Genomic DNA, 12,452 nt, shown 5'->3' on the forward strand with positions numbered 1-12,452 from the left:
CACACACCTACAGTCAATTAATCTTCAACAAAGGTGGCAAGAACATAAAATGGGAAAAAGTCTCTTCAGCAAGTGGTACTAGGAAAGTTGGACAGCTGCATGTAAACCAATGAAGTTAAAACACACCCTCATACCATGCACAAAAATAAACTCAAAATGGCTTAAAGACTTAAACATAAGACATGACACCATAAAACTCCTAGAAGAGAGCATGGGCAAAACATTCTGACATAAATCGTACCAATGTTTTCTTAAGTCAGTCTCCCAAGGCAATAGAAATAAAAACAAAAACAAACAAACAGGACCTAATTAAACTTACAAGTTTTTGCACAGCAAAGGAAACCATAAAACAAACAAAACAAAAAAGACAACCTACAGAGGACTGGGAGAAAATATTTGCAAATGATGCGACGGACAAGGGCTTAACCTCCAAAATATACAAACAGCTCATACAACTCAACAACAAAAAAACAAACAACCCAATTGAAAAATGGGCAGAAGACCTTAGCAGACATTTCTCCAAAGGAGATATACAGATGGCCAGCAGGCACATGAAAAGATGCTCAACATCGCCAATTATTAGAGAAATGCAAATCAAAACTACAATGAGGTACCACCTCACACCAGTCAGAATGGCCATCTTTAAAAAGTCTACAAATAACAAATGTTGGAGAGGGTGTGGAGAAAAGGGAACTCTCCTACACTGTTGGTGGGAATATAAGTTGGTGCAGCCACTGTGGAAAACAGTATGGAGGTTCCTCAGAAAACTAAAAACAGAATTACCATATGACTCAGCAATCGCACTCCTGAGCATACAGCCAGATAAAATTACAATTCAAAAAGATACATGCACCCCTATGTTCATAGCAGCACTATTCACAATAGCCAAGACATGGAAACAACCTCAATGTCTATCGACAGATGAATGGATAAAGTAGATGTGGTACATATATACAATGGAATACTACTACTCAGCCATAAAATAGAATGAAATAATGTCACTTGCAGCAACATGAATGCAACTAGAGATTATCATACTAAGTGAAGTCAGAAAGAGACAAATACCATATGATATCACTTATATGTGGAATCTAAAACACGGCACAACTGAACCTATCTACAAAACAGAGACTCACAGACATAGAGAACAGACTTGTGGTTGCCACGGGAGGGGGGGAGGGAGAGGGATGAACTGAGAGTTTGAGGTTAGTAGATGCAAACTATTACATGTAAAATGGATAAACAACAAGGTCCTATTGAATAGCACAGGGAACTATATCCAATCTCCTGGGATAAACCATAATGGAAAAGAATATAAAAAAAGAATGTATATGTTTGTATAACTGAGTCACTTTGCTGTACAGCAGAAATTAGCACAACACTGTAAATCCACTATACTTCAACTAAAAAAAAAAAAGAAGTACAAGACTTGTATTCTGAAAACTACAATACACTGTTAAAAGAAATTAAAGATTTAAATAAGTGGAAAGGTACCGATGCTCACTGACTGGAAGACTTGATATTATTAAGATGGCAATACTCTCAAAACTGATTTACAGATTCAACACAATCCTCTTCAGATTCCCAGCTTTACAGAAATTGACAAGATTATCCTAAACTCATGGAAATTCAAGGAACCCAGAACAGCCAAAACAGTACTGAGAAAGAAGAACAAAATTGGAGGACTCAACTTTCCCATTTCAAAACTTACTTCAAAGCTACAGTAATCAAGATAGCATGGAGCTAGCATAAGACTAGACATATGGATCAATGGGATAGAATTTAGGATCCAGAAATAAACCTTCACATTAAGTCAAGTGATTTTCAACAAGGGTGGCAAGGTAACTTAATGGGAAAAGAACAGTCTTTTCAATAAACGGTGCTAGGATACCTGGATACTCACAAGCAAAAGAATGAAACTGAATCTCTACCTCACCCTATAGTCAAAAGTTAACTCAAAATGGGTCAAAGATCTAAATGTAAGAGTTAAAACTATAAAGCTATACACTTATAAACAAAACATAAATGTAAATCTTCGTGACCCTGGATTAGGCAATGGTTTCTTAGATCTATGACACCAAAATACCGAAGACCAAATATATAAATTAGATTTCATTAAAATTAAAAACTTTTGTGCTGTAAAGGGTATCATCAAGAAAGTGAAAAGGATGGGAGAAAATATTTGTAAACCATATATCTACTAGGAAATATAATAGAAATATATAAATATATATATCTAGAATATAAGATGCATCTAGAATATATAAGATGCATCTAGAACATATAAAGAACTCTTACAACTCAATATTAAAAAAATAAATAACCCAATGAACAAAAAGTATGAATAGACATTTTTCTAAAGATTAAGCTGATAAGCATGTGAAAATATGGTCAACATCATAAACCAATAGGGAAATGCAAATGAAAACTACAATGAGATACCACTTCATATGCACTACGATATAATTTAAAATGAATTATAGGGGAAAAGGGCATAATAGGGGAAGGGGGTTAAGAGGTACGAACTACTAGGTTTAAAGTAAATAAGATACAAGGATGTAATGCACAGCACAGGGAACATAGTTAATATTTTATAACGTTAAATGTAGTATAACCTATAAAAATATTGAATCATTATGTCGTACACCTGAAACTAATACTTTAAGTCAACTGTACTTCAATTAAAAAAATCACAAAATGAATCATAGATCTAAATGAAAACCTTAAAATATAAAACTAGAAGCATAAGAGAAAATCTCTGTGACCTTGAATTAGGCAAAGATTTCTTTGATATGACACTAACAGCATAACTGATAAACTGGACTTCATCAAAATTTGTGCTCTTTGAAGAACACTATAAAGGGAATGGAAAAACAAGTGACAGGCCAGGAGAAAATATGGGCAAAGCATATATATGATAAAAGACTTGTATTCAGAATCTATTTTTAAAAGTATCAAAATGCAATAACAAAACAAACACAATCAAAAATTGGCAAAAGATTTGAAGAAACACTTCAAATAAGCACATAAAAAAAAATACTCAACACTGTTAGCCATCAGGGAAATGCAAATTCAAACCAAAATGAGACACCACAATGGCTAATCTTAGACGGGCTAAAATTAAAAAGATCGATATGTTGGTGACAATGTGGAGGAACTAGAACTTTAATACACTGCTGGTGGTAATGTGAGATGGTTTCACAGTTTCTTAACAAGTTAAATATAAGCCTATCGCTTGATTGAGCCATTCCATTCCTAGATATTTAACCAAGAGAAATGAAAGCATATGTCCATACAAAGACTTGTACACAAATGTTCATAACAGCTTTATATGAAACAGCCAAAAACTAGAAATAACTCAAATGTCCATTAACAAGTGAATGGATAAACTAATACAGCCATACAATGGAACACAGCTCATCAATAAAAAGGAATAAACTACTGATACATGTTTCAATATGGGTGAATCTCAATAATAGAAGCCCAACAAGAAAGGAGTACAATGAAAGAGTATGATTCCATTTATATAAATTCTAGAAAACATAAGGTAATTTGTAGTGACAGAAAGCAGAGGAGTCAGTGGTTGCCTGGGATGGGGCGAGGGTAGGGAAGGTCGTACCAGGAAGGAATTATAAAAGGGCACAAAGAAACTTTTGGGAGTGATGGATTTGTCCATCATTTTGATTGTGGTGATGATTTCAGGTATATATGGTATGTTCAAATTACCAAATTTTATACTTTAAACATGTGTAGTTTATTGTAAGTCAATTATACCTCAGTGAAGCTGTGTAGTAGTGCCAAAGAGGCATTTGTAAGTAAACTCCATTTTGTTCATTAAGACAAATATGAAGATTCGTTGACTAAAAATCTGGATTTAAAAAAACAAAACAAAGCATACACCAGGCCCCGGCCCCCACAAAAGTAGTACTCAGATTACTCTGAAAGTCTTGTTACATCTTTTCTATTTGCCTTGTGCTTCTGAGAAAACAAGAGAGTATTAAAGATAGTTCATTCTACAGTAATGATCCCTAAATAATATGACCTTTAACCAGTTTCTACTCAAACATTTGATTCTATAATTTTATGAAACTACCAATAAACATTTCATAATCACTTCCAGGATGCTTACACTGCAATGTGCCAAACTAACTTCTGCAATAAGAGTAGCCTACTGCTTTCTGCAAAATACAAGCAACCCATTTGAATCTGAATTTATTTATTTTCAACGTTCTGGTCTGTATAATCTTCCTAAATTTTCTGAACGATTTCTAAAGTTTTCAAATACTAAATGTATAATTTTGAGTTCATTTTTTAAACAACAAAAAGTCACAAAGATTATTAGGAAAACAAAACCTCTGTCAGCAGACTAAACTAAAACATTATGAAGTACAAACACATGTAAGGGAGGGAATTAGAACTTTTTACTTCTTGAGCAACTGATGAGTATTACAATGATACACGGATTCTTTAAGGTCTTGAATAAATACTTTGTAAATATTTAGAAATACTGATCACCAAAAGGCAGCGTGCATTCAACAAATATTTGAGTACTTACTGTATGTCACGCACTGCAATGAATGGAATATTCCCCCACCCTCACTGGCAAATTCATATGTTGAAATCCTAACCCCCAATATGGCAGTATTAGGAGTAGGGCCTTTGGGAGATAATCAGTTCATGAGGGTGGAGCCCTTCTGAATGGGATTAGCGTCCTTATGAGAGAGACCCCAGAGAGTTAAGTAGCCCTCTTTCTGCCTTGTGAAGATACAAGAAGTTGGAAGTCTACAACCTGGAAGAGGATCCTCACCAGAACCCAACTATGCTGGCACCCTGATCTCAGACTTGAGAAATATATTTGTTGTTTATAAGCCACTCAGTCTATGGTACTTTGTTATAACTGCCCAAACTGACTAAGACAGTGTTGGGTGCCAAGAACAAGTAACATCAGATGGATCGTTCTGACAAGTGTTTCCAGGGAAAATTAAATTTATGGTACGTGGATTTCAGCAAAATAAATGAGAGTAATACCCATATCTTTATAAATAAAGCAGAAAATTGTGCCAAAGGCAGCCTGTGGCACAGTAAAAACAGAGTCAAGTGTCATAGCTACTTAATAGCTATGTAATCTTGAGCATAATACTTAACCTTTCTGAGCTTCGTCTGTAAAAAGAAATCACTTGCTTGGATGGCCAAGGTTCTTTCCAAGATGTTACAATTCCTTTGATGAATGATAAACTAAAAATACACACGCACACACACATACATTCTTATTTTTTGGAGGACAAATTTGATTTAAATGCACATGCCCTTTAGTGCAACAATTTGCAATTCCACTTTTAAGATTCTAAACTACAGAAATATTCACACTAGTATATAAAGTCACATGCATAAGATGTTTACTAGTGTTATATGTAACAGCTAAATAAAAATAAAAGCAACTTTATCCATCAGTAGGGGAAAGGTTCAGTAAACTGCAGACATTTATACAATAGAATGTCTATCTAAAAGGAATGAGGTAGATCCAGATGTGCTGACATAGATAATATCTATACAATGGTGTTAACAAATTACAAATAATTCTTTCAGTTTTTGTCTGTATAATAGTCTTGGGAGCCAGATAGCCTAAGTGCACATATCTGCTCGACCACTTTCTAACTCATCAACACAGACAAGTTCCTTAATCTCTATAAGTTTCAGTTTTCTCACCCGTTAAGTGGGTACAGTTATAGCACCTACCTTGGAGTATTATTGTAACAATTAATTAAGTAAAACATGACAAGCATTAAGTGTTCAATAAGTTTTAGGTATTATTTCCCATTACTCAAAGTTTTGTTTTGTTGTTGTTAATGGTTAAACCTATCAAGCTTTTCCTGTATTACTTCTCAATTTTGGCTTGAGAAGCTTTTCCTGTATTCTCAATTTTGGCTTGAGAATTTTGGCTATATATTCCTCCTGGAATTCCTACTATAAAATGTATTTCCTCAAATAGATAGTCAATTCTTACCACTTATTAAACAATCCATGCTCTTGACACTAATCTGAAATGCCACTTTAATCATACGCAAAATTCCTATATATATGGAAGTCTATTTCTGGCCTCTAAATCGGGGGTTAGCAAACATTTTAGGTAAAGGGTCAAGTAGCAAATATCACAACCAATTAACTCTGCCTTGTAGCACAAAATGCGTAGAAGAATGGCACAGGTGTGTTCCAATGGACACTGAAATCTGAACTTCATATAATTTTCATGTTACAAACTATTCTTCTTTTTTTCCCAAGCACTTAAAAATATAAAAGCCACTCTTAGGTCACAGATCATACTAAAACAAGTGGTCAGCCAGATTTGGCAATCCATGCTCTAAACCCTTACAATTTTTACACTCCTAAAAATTTTTTATATTTATAAAATTCCACAAAATAAATACACGTGATAAAAAGGTTAAACAGGATATAAGGGCATAGAGTGACACCTCTCCCTTCTATCCCAGAGGCCCAGTTCCCCTCTCCAGTTTTTCTGTATCCTTTTATTTATTTATTTTATTATTATTATTATTTTTTGGCTGTGTTGGATCTTCGTTGCTGTGGCGGGCTTTCTCTAGTTGCGGTGAGTGGGGGCTACTCTTTGTTGCGGTGCACAGGCTTCTCATTGCGGTGGCTTCTCTTGTTGCGGAGCACAGCCTCTAGGCACACGGGCTTCAGTAGTTTTGGCATGTGGGCTCATTAGTTGTGGCTCCCGGGCTCTAGAGCGCAGGCTCAGTAGTTGTGGCGCATGGGCTTAGTTGCTCCATGGCATGTGGGATCTTCCTGGACCAGGGATTGAAGTCACATCTCCTGGCATTGGCAGGCGGATTCTTAACCACTGCGGCACCAGGGAAGTCCCTTGTGTATCCTTTTAAATCTACTGACACTATTAACATCTCAGCAGACATAGTCTTATATGTATATACATGACTTTCCACATGTTAATTCATCTATAGAATAAATCCCTGTAAATGGAACTGCTGGGACAAATTTCCTTAAAGCATTCATTCCAGTATGTAACTAGTCAGTATCTATAGCACAGATACTCAGGATAAGCCTTCCAACATGCCTTTACCTATTACCCACCTTCCCAATCAACTTTAAAATCACGTTAAATATTTCTTCCAGATTACAGACTTGAAAACTATACCTACTCTGGTTTATGAATCCTTCCTTTGCATTGCATTACATTTCTTAGCTATAGTTATCAATGACTTGGAATAAAGAAATAAGTTTTACTGTTTTCTTTGATCACTGTTTCTTGAATTCCACATCCACATCTATTTTTCTTGGATTAATTTTTCATTTGATATAGTACATCCTGAGGTATTCCTAGTGGTTCTGGGTGAAAATGACTTAATTTTGCCCCCACTTTGAATGACAGTTCGGTTAGGGATAAGATTTTGAATTCGAAATATGTCCAATGGAAAAAAAAAATGTCCAGCGAGCACTTTTAAAACTCTGCTCCACACTGTCATCCAGCATTCCATGTCTCAGATTACAAGTCTAATCAGGCTGCCCAAGAGTCTGCCTGGATACTCCTACCTTCATGATCTGTTATCTCTGTGGTTATTTCTCCTCTTCTAATTTCTATTCCCTCCTGGAATTCCTATTAGATGTACACTGGCCCTCTCCTGGATCCATTTTCCACGTTAACTGTTTTTCCCTACTTTCTATGTTTCAATATTCAAGAACTGATTGCGTGTTTTCAGGGCAGCCTGTATATGTTCAGTAGGCATGATACCCTCCGAAATCTAAGCATATTAACATTTATCTTGAAGTTTTTTTCTTTTTCTTACATGAACTACATTGCTTCAGGTCCAGTCCTTGTATCTGTTCAGTCTGGGCCATTTCTTACATGCTACTGATTTCCCACAAATGTTTAGTGATTTTTGTTGTCTGTTCCCATTATAAATGTATCAGTATCTCAGTACAGGTGGAAATCACTGTACTCCTATAGTAAATTCACATTTGTAACTAACCTTATAATTCAATTTTACATTTATCCTAGGACTTTGTGCAGTATGACAACAACAATGTAAGTTTTTTGACTTGCAATCCTATGATTCTTCAATCCGCTTTTAGGCACATCCTTTTGGTGTTTCATTTCCCCTAGCAACCACTAACTTGAGTAACACAGTTCTTATCTAAGTGTTATACAGCAAGCTTCAGGGACAGAACATCACCAGCTCTAACTAACAGACTTGCCTAACAGACAGTTTAAACAAATAATGACAGTCTGGTAGAAGGCTGTCATAGATGTGCAATCCAAGGAGTAAATAATAATAATATGGTAATGAATCACTTAAGTCTTGAAATCATAATAGTTATGCTTTTTACTAATCTTTAATGTTATATAAGTTAAAATAACAAATTGTATTTTTTAAAAAGGAAGACTCCATGATGGTTAAAACGTAATTTTCCACCTACCTTATGATTTAGCCATTCCACAGCTGACAGAAATGCACAGATGTTCACCAAGACATTTGTAAGAATGTTCATAGCATTCTTCAAAATACATAATATACAAAAACTGGAAACATAAATATCCACCAACAGAGGAGTGCCATATAAGGATACAATGGATTACCACACAGCAATAAAAAAGAACTACTGATACATGAAACATTATGGAAGAATCTCATAATCAATATGCTGAGTATACCGTAGGATTCCATTAATATCAAGCCCCAAATAGACAAAACTAATAGATGATGACAGAAATCAGAATACTGATGGGGGCTGGGCAGGGGTATAACTGACTTGGAAGAAGCAGGGGGAAACTCCTGGAATGACGGAAATGCTCTACAGGTATAATATGAAAGCTGGTGGTTGCACAATAAAAACAAAAATTCACTGAGGTGTACAACTAAGATTTATGCGCTTGATGACTTCATAGATATTTTATATCTCAATCAAAAAGTTAAAGAAAAAAATGTAATTTCCAAACTGAGAGAACTAAAACTGTGTTTACTTATGTCAAAATTCTCTAAGCCATAAATAGTGGATATCCAAATCCTTTTTACATTAAGTAATAAGACAACTTTAGACAAATGGTATCAGAATAATAATACAAAATGAACGTTAACATCCTCAGTCATAAAATACTACTTGGATTCCTACTTCCACGTTCGAAGTCCTGTTTTAATGCAACATTAACTCCAGCAAAAATCAAGGCCCAGCTCCTGAGAACCTTCAATGATAGTTAAATGTCCAGACATCGCATATAAATCTCAAAAGTAGTCTGACGGATAAAAGCTTCAGGTTTATAATCAAATTTTCATTCTGCGAATAACATCATAAATAAAAGCTTCACTATGGCGTTTACAAATTATTCCTCGGCAAGTTGCTCAGGAATAGTGTAATTTTCAAGAAGTCTAAAAATGCAAGAGGCTTCCCGTCCCGTGGTCTCCTCGGCGCCACTAATTCCTACACAAATATGCATCTTTTAAAGGTGCCTAGCGTCTGGCAGGCATAGAAAGGCTGCCGCCAGAGAATACTAATTTAACGCAATAAAGCGGTAACAGCTGACTACAAAGTTTACCCACTGAGGGGAGCAGAGATGGCGGTGAGTTGGTTTAAAAAAAAAAAAAAAAAGTGATAAAAATAAAACACACGCAAACCAACGGTCTCCGGCAGCACAGTTCTGAAAAGCCAAGTCAAACGGCTCCGAAAAACCGCGGCTTTTCCTGACACCGGAGCAGACTCCGGAGGGCTTGCGGCGAACCCACGGGGACACGGCCCCCAGGAGAGCTCGTCCGTGAGGTGACCCGACAGCGACGGGAACCCACAGTCCGGGGCCTGCGCCCCAAAGCCCGCACGGGAGGGGCCCTAGCCCTGGGAGCCGCGGGCAGGCGAGGCCGGATGGCCCGGGTACTCACCGACTTCACCCGCCTGCGGACGGCGGCCGCCGGCCCGCCGTCACCTCCCCAGCCTCGGGCACACCTGGGCGGCGCCCGACTCGCCGGAGCCGCCACCAACTCCCCGCCCACCCTCCGGGCGCGCCGCCGCGCCGACAACCTCCACTTCCGGCGCGCGTGAGGAAATGAGGCCGCCGCCGCGGCGCGCGCCCGCCCCGGCCCCGCCCACGCCCGCCCCGGCCCCGCCCACGCCCGCCCCGCGCCCAGTACTTGGCATAGAAGCGCTCAGTAATTGGCGTCCGGTACTGATTAACCCTGTATCTGTTACAAATGTGTCTGTGTGTGTGCGCGCGCGCGCGCGTGTAGCCCAAAAAACGATTTGTGGAGGCTAGGAGAGTGCGGGAGGAAGGAAACCGCTCTTGCCCGAGCGAGCGTCTGCAGGGATGGGAGTACCAGCTCCGGCCGGACGACTGGCTTTGCAGGAGGGAGGGACTCAGCGGGGGATGGCAGCGCTTTTCTGCCCGGGAGCCTTTGCCCTGGGGGCTGGAGGGGTCGATGAGTGCCTGCGTGGGCACTGAGCTAAGGACTGACAGGTCGCCAGAAGTGTCCGAGCATCCTCAGGAGGGCTGGGCTGCGCGTGAGGCCCCAGCGAGGAGCCCTGGGCTGCCAGTCAGATTCTTTGGATCTGAATTTCCGTATATGTGAAAGGAGGGGGTTGAGGTAGACTTTCTGGAAAATGGCTTCGAGGTTTCACATTGTATGACTTTAGTGGGTGGCCCTGACATCCCCTACACTCAGATGCTTATTTCAGGGACATCCCCAAGGCACTCTGTCCGGCCCTGAGCTGAGCAGGTGAGGGGATACCGGGCAGCACCAGCCCCTGCCTGTGTCTGGGCAGGACATGGCTGGGCTAAGAGGGGATCTGCCTCCCATCTGGGCTCTGCTCTCCTTAGCGGGTTACCTTGGCAGGCTATGTGGGCTTAGCCTCTCTAAGCCTCAGTTTCCTCAGCTGTGTTATGGGGACAATAATAGTACGTGCTTCCTAAGATTGTTGTGAGGATTAAACGCAATTTTGCATTTGAAGTGGTTGGCACTGTGCTTGGCAGGTAGGTGGCAGGCAGTCAGAGCTCATTGTTATCATTAAGTGCATTAGTTAGAACAGAAGTCTGGGGCAACTGTGGTGGTACATCCTTTAGGAGTGGCAGCATTCCAGGGGCATCTGTTCCTAATCACAGCTGTCTTCATTGGATGATGGTTGTTGGGATGCCTTTAACTCGGATGGTCTCCTTGGATATGTCCTGTGGGGAATTCCATGGGTAGGAGAGTCTGGACAGCCTATTTCTAAGTCAGGCTTGCTGAGTGTCCAGTCTCTACCCAACTTCAGGATCTCACTCCTCTCTCATGTCACTTCTGAGCAAATGAAAACATTTATGGTTCTAACACCCCTTCCTCCTCAACCTGGCCCAAGAGTAAAGAATTCATCTAGTCATAGACTCCATGGGTCTGTAAGCTCCTGAAAGTAAGGACCATGTCTTTTTCATCACCCAGTACTTTGCACATATTAAGTGTTCAACAAATATGAATTGAATTGTTTAAAATAAGAGCATGCAACAATCCCTCTCTTGTTCAGAATCTCTACCACTTGACCAGCTCCTCGAGCAGACGGCATGCCTGATTACATTTTCTGCCTGCCGTAATTAAGGTTTTGGTCTGGTTGGCTGGTCATGTTCTAGTGTGAGTTTCCTGACATCCCTGTGGAGTAGGTTATGGTCCTTAGTTTACAACGGAGAAAACGGACTCAGAGAGGAAACTGCATAAGCTCTCCCAGGACAGGACCTGGCATGAACTCATAGCATAGGGTTATTTCTTTAAAACTGTTCTTTGAATCCTCCATTAGAATTGTTTTTAAAATAACTGAGGTTCTGCCATCAATGGATTTAAATTGTAAGCTTATTATTAACTGCCAAATCAAATACTAAATGTATGTAATTTGAATTTGGAGAGAAGATAATGCTTAATTCCAATTCTATGGCAGATAATGGATAATATACTGGGGCTTATAAAATAAGTAGCTCACTTGGGAAAAATACTAAAGCACAACTGTGGTATGATTAGTATCAGAAGAATGTAGTTTTAAAAAAAAGATTTCCCATCAATCTCTAATCTGAGGCTTTTTTTTTTTTTTAAACTATGAGGCTTTCCCATGCCCCTAGCCTGCCTTTGAGTCTCTGCCAAAAGTAAGTGACAGGTCTGATGCCCTGGCTACCACAAGCTCTGAATAAATAGCCTTTGCCTGTTTCATTTGGACAATCTTCATTTGCTTCCAGTTTTCCTGGTAGCCCCGCCAAGATATGGTCTGCATCATAGTCTGCTTGTTACCTCAGACTACAGCCTTCAATCAGGTGTGGCAGCCACAGTGGCCTACTTGTGCCTTGCAGTTCTTGGTTTTGGGTCTTACCTCTGCTCTCTTTGTGTTGAGTGCCTTGGCTATCTATTCTCAGTTTGGTACTCAGCTTTTGTTATTGGTTCACATTTGTTTGGCATCTTTGATATAATCAGTTCATTCTTTTG

At 39.1% G+C, this 12,452-nt stretch overlaps 1 protein-coding gene across 8 annotated transcripts in view; it reads right to left on the reverse strand.

Moving 5' to 3' along the window:
- Positions 1–10,042, reverse strand: part of CSGALNACT2 (chondroitin sulfate N-acetylgalactosaminyltransferase 2) — a 61,391-nt gene extending 51,349 nt beyond the window's left edge. For all 8 annotated transcript variants that reach the window (XM_067710951.1, XM_067710950.1, XM_067710947.1 and 5 more), the window contains exon 1: positions 9,903–10,042. The gene's annotated coding sequence lies outside the window, so the exon portion shown is untranslated. The remainder of the gene's footprint in view (positions 1–9,902) is intronic.
- Positions 10,043–12,452: the final 2,410 nt, after the last annotated feature.

Source organism: Pseudorca crassidens, chromosome 16 (genome assembly GCF_039906515.1).
Source record: "Pseudorca crassidens isolate mPseCra1 chromosome 16, mPseCra1.hap1, whole genome shotgun sequence".
NCBI classification, from domain to species: domain Eukaryota; kingdom Metazoa; phylum Chordata; class Mammalia; order Artiodactyla; family Delphinidae; genus Pseudorca; species Pseudorca crassidens.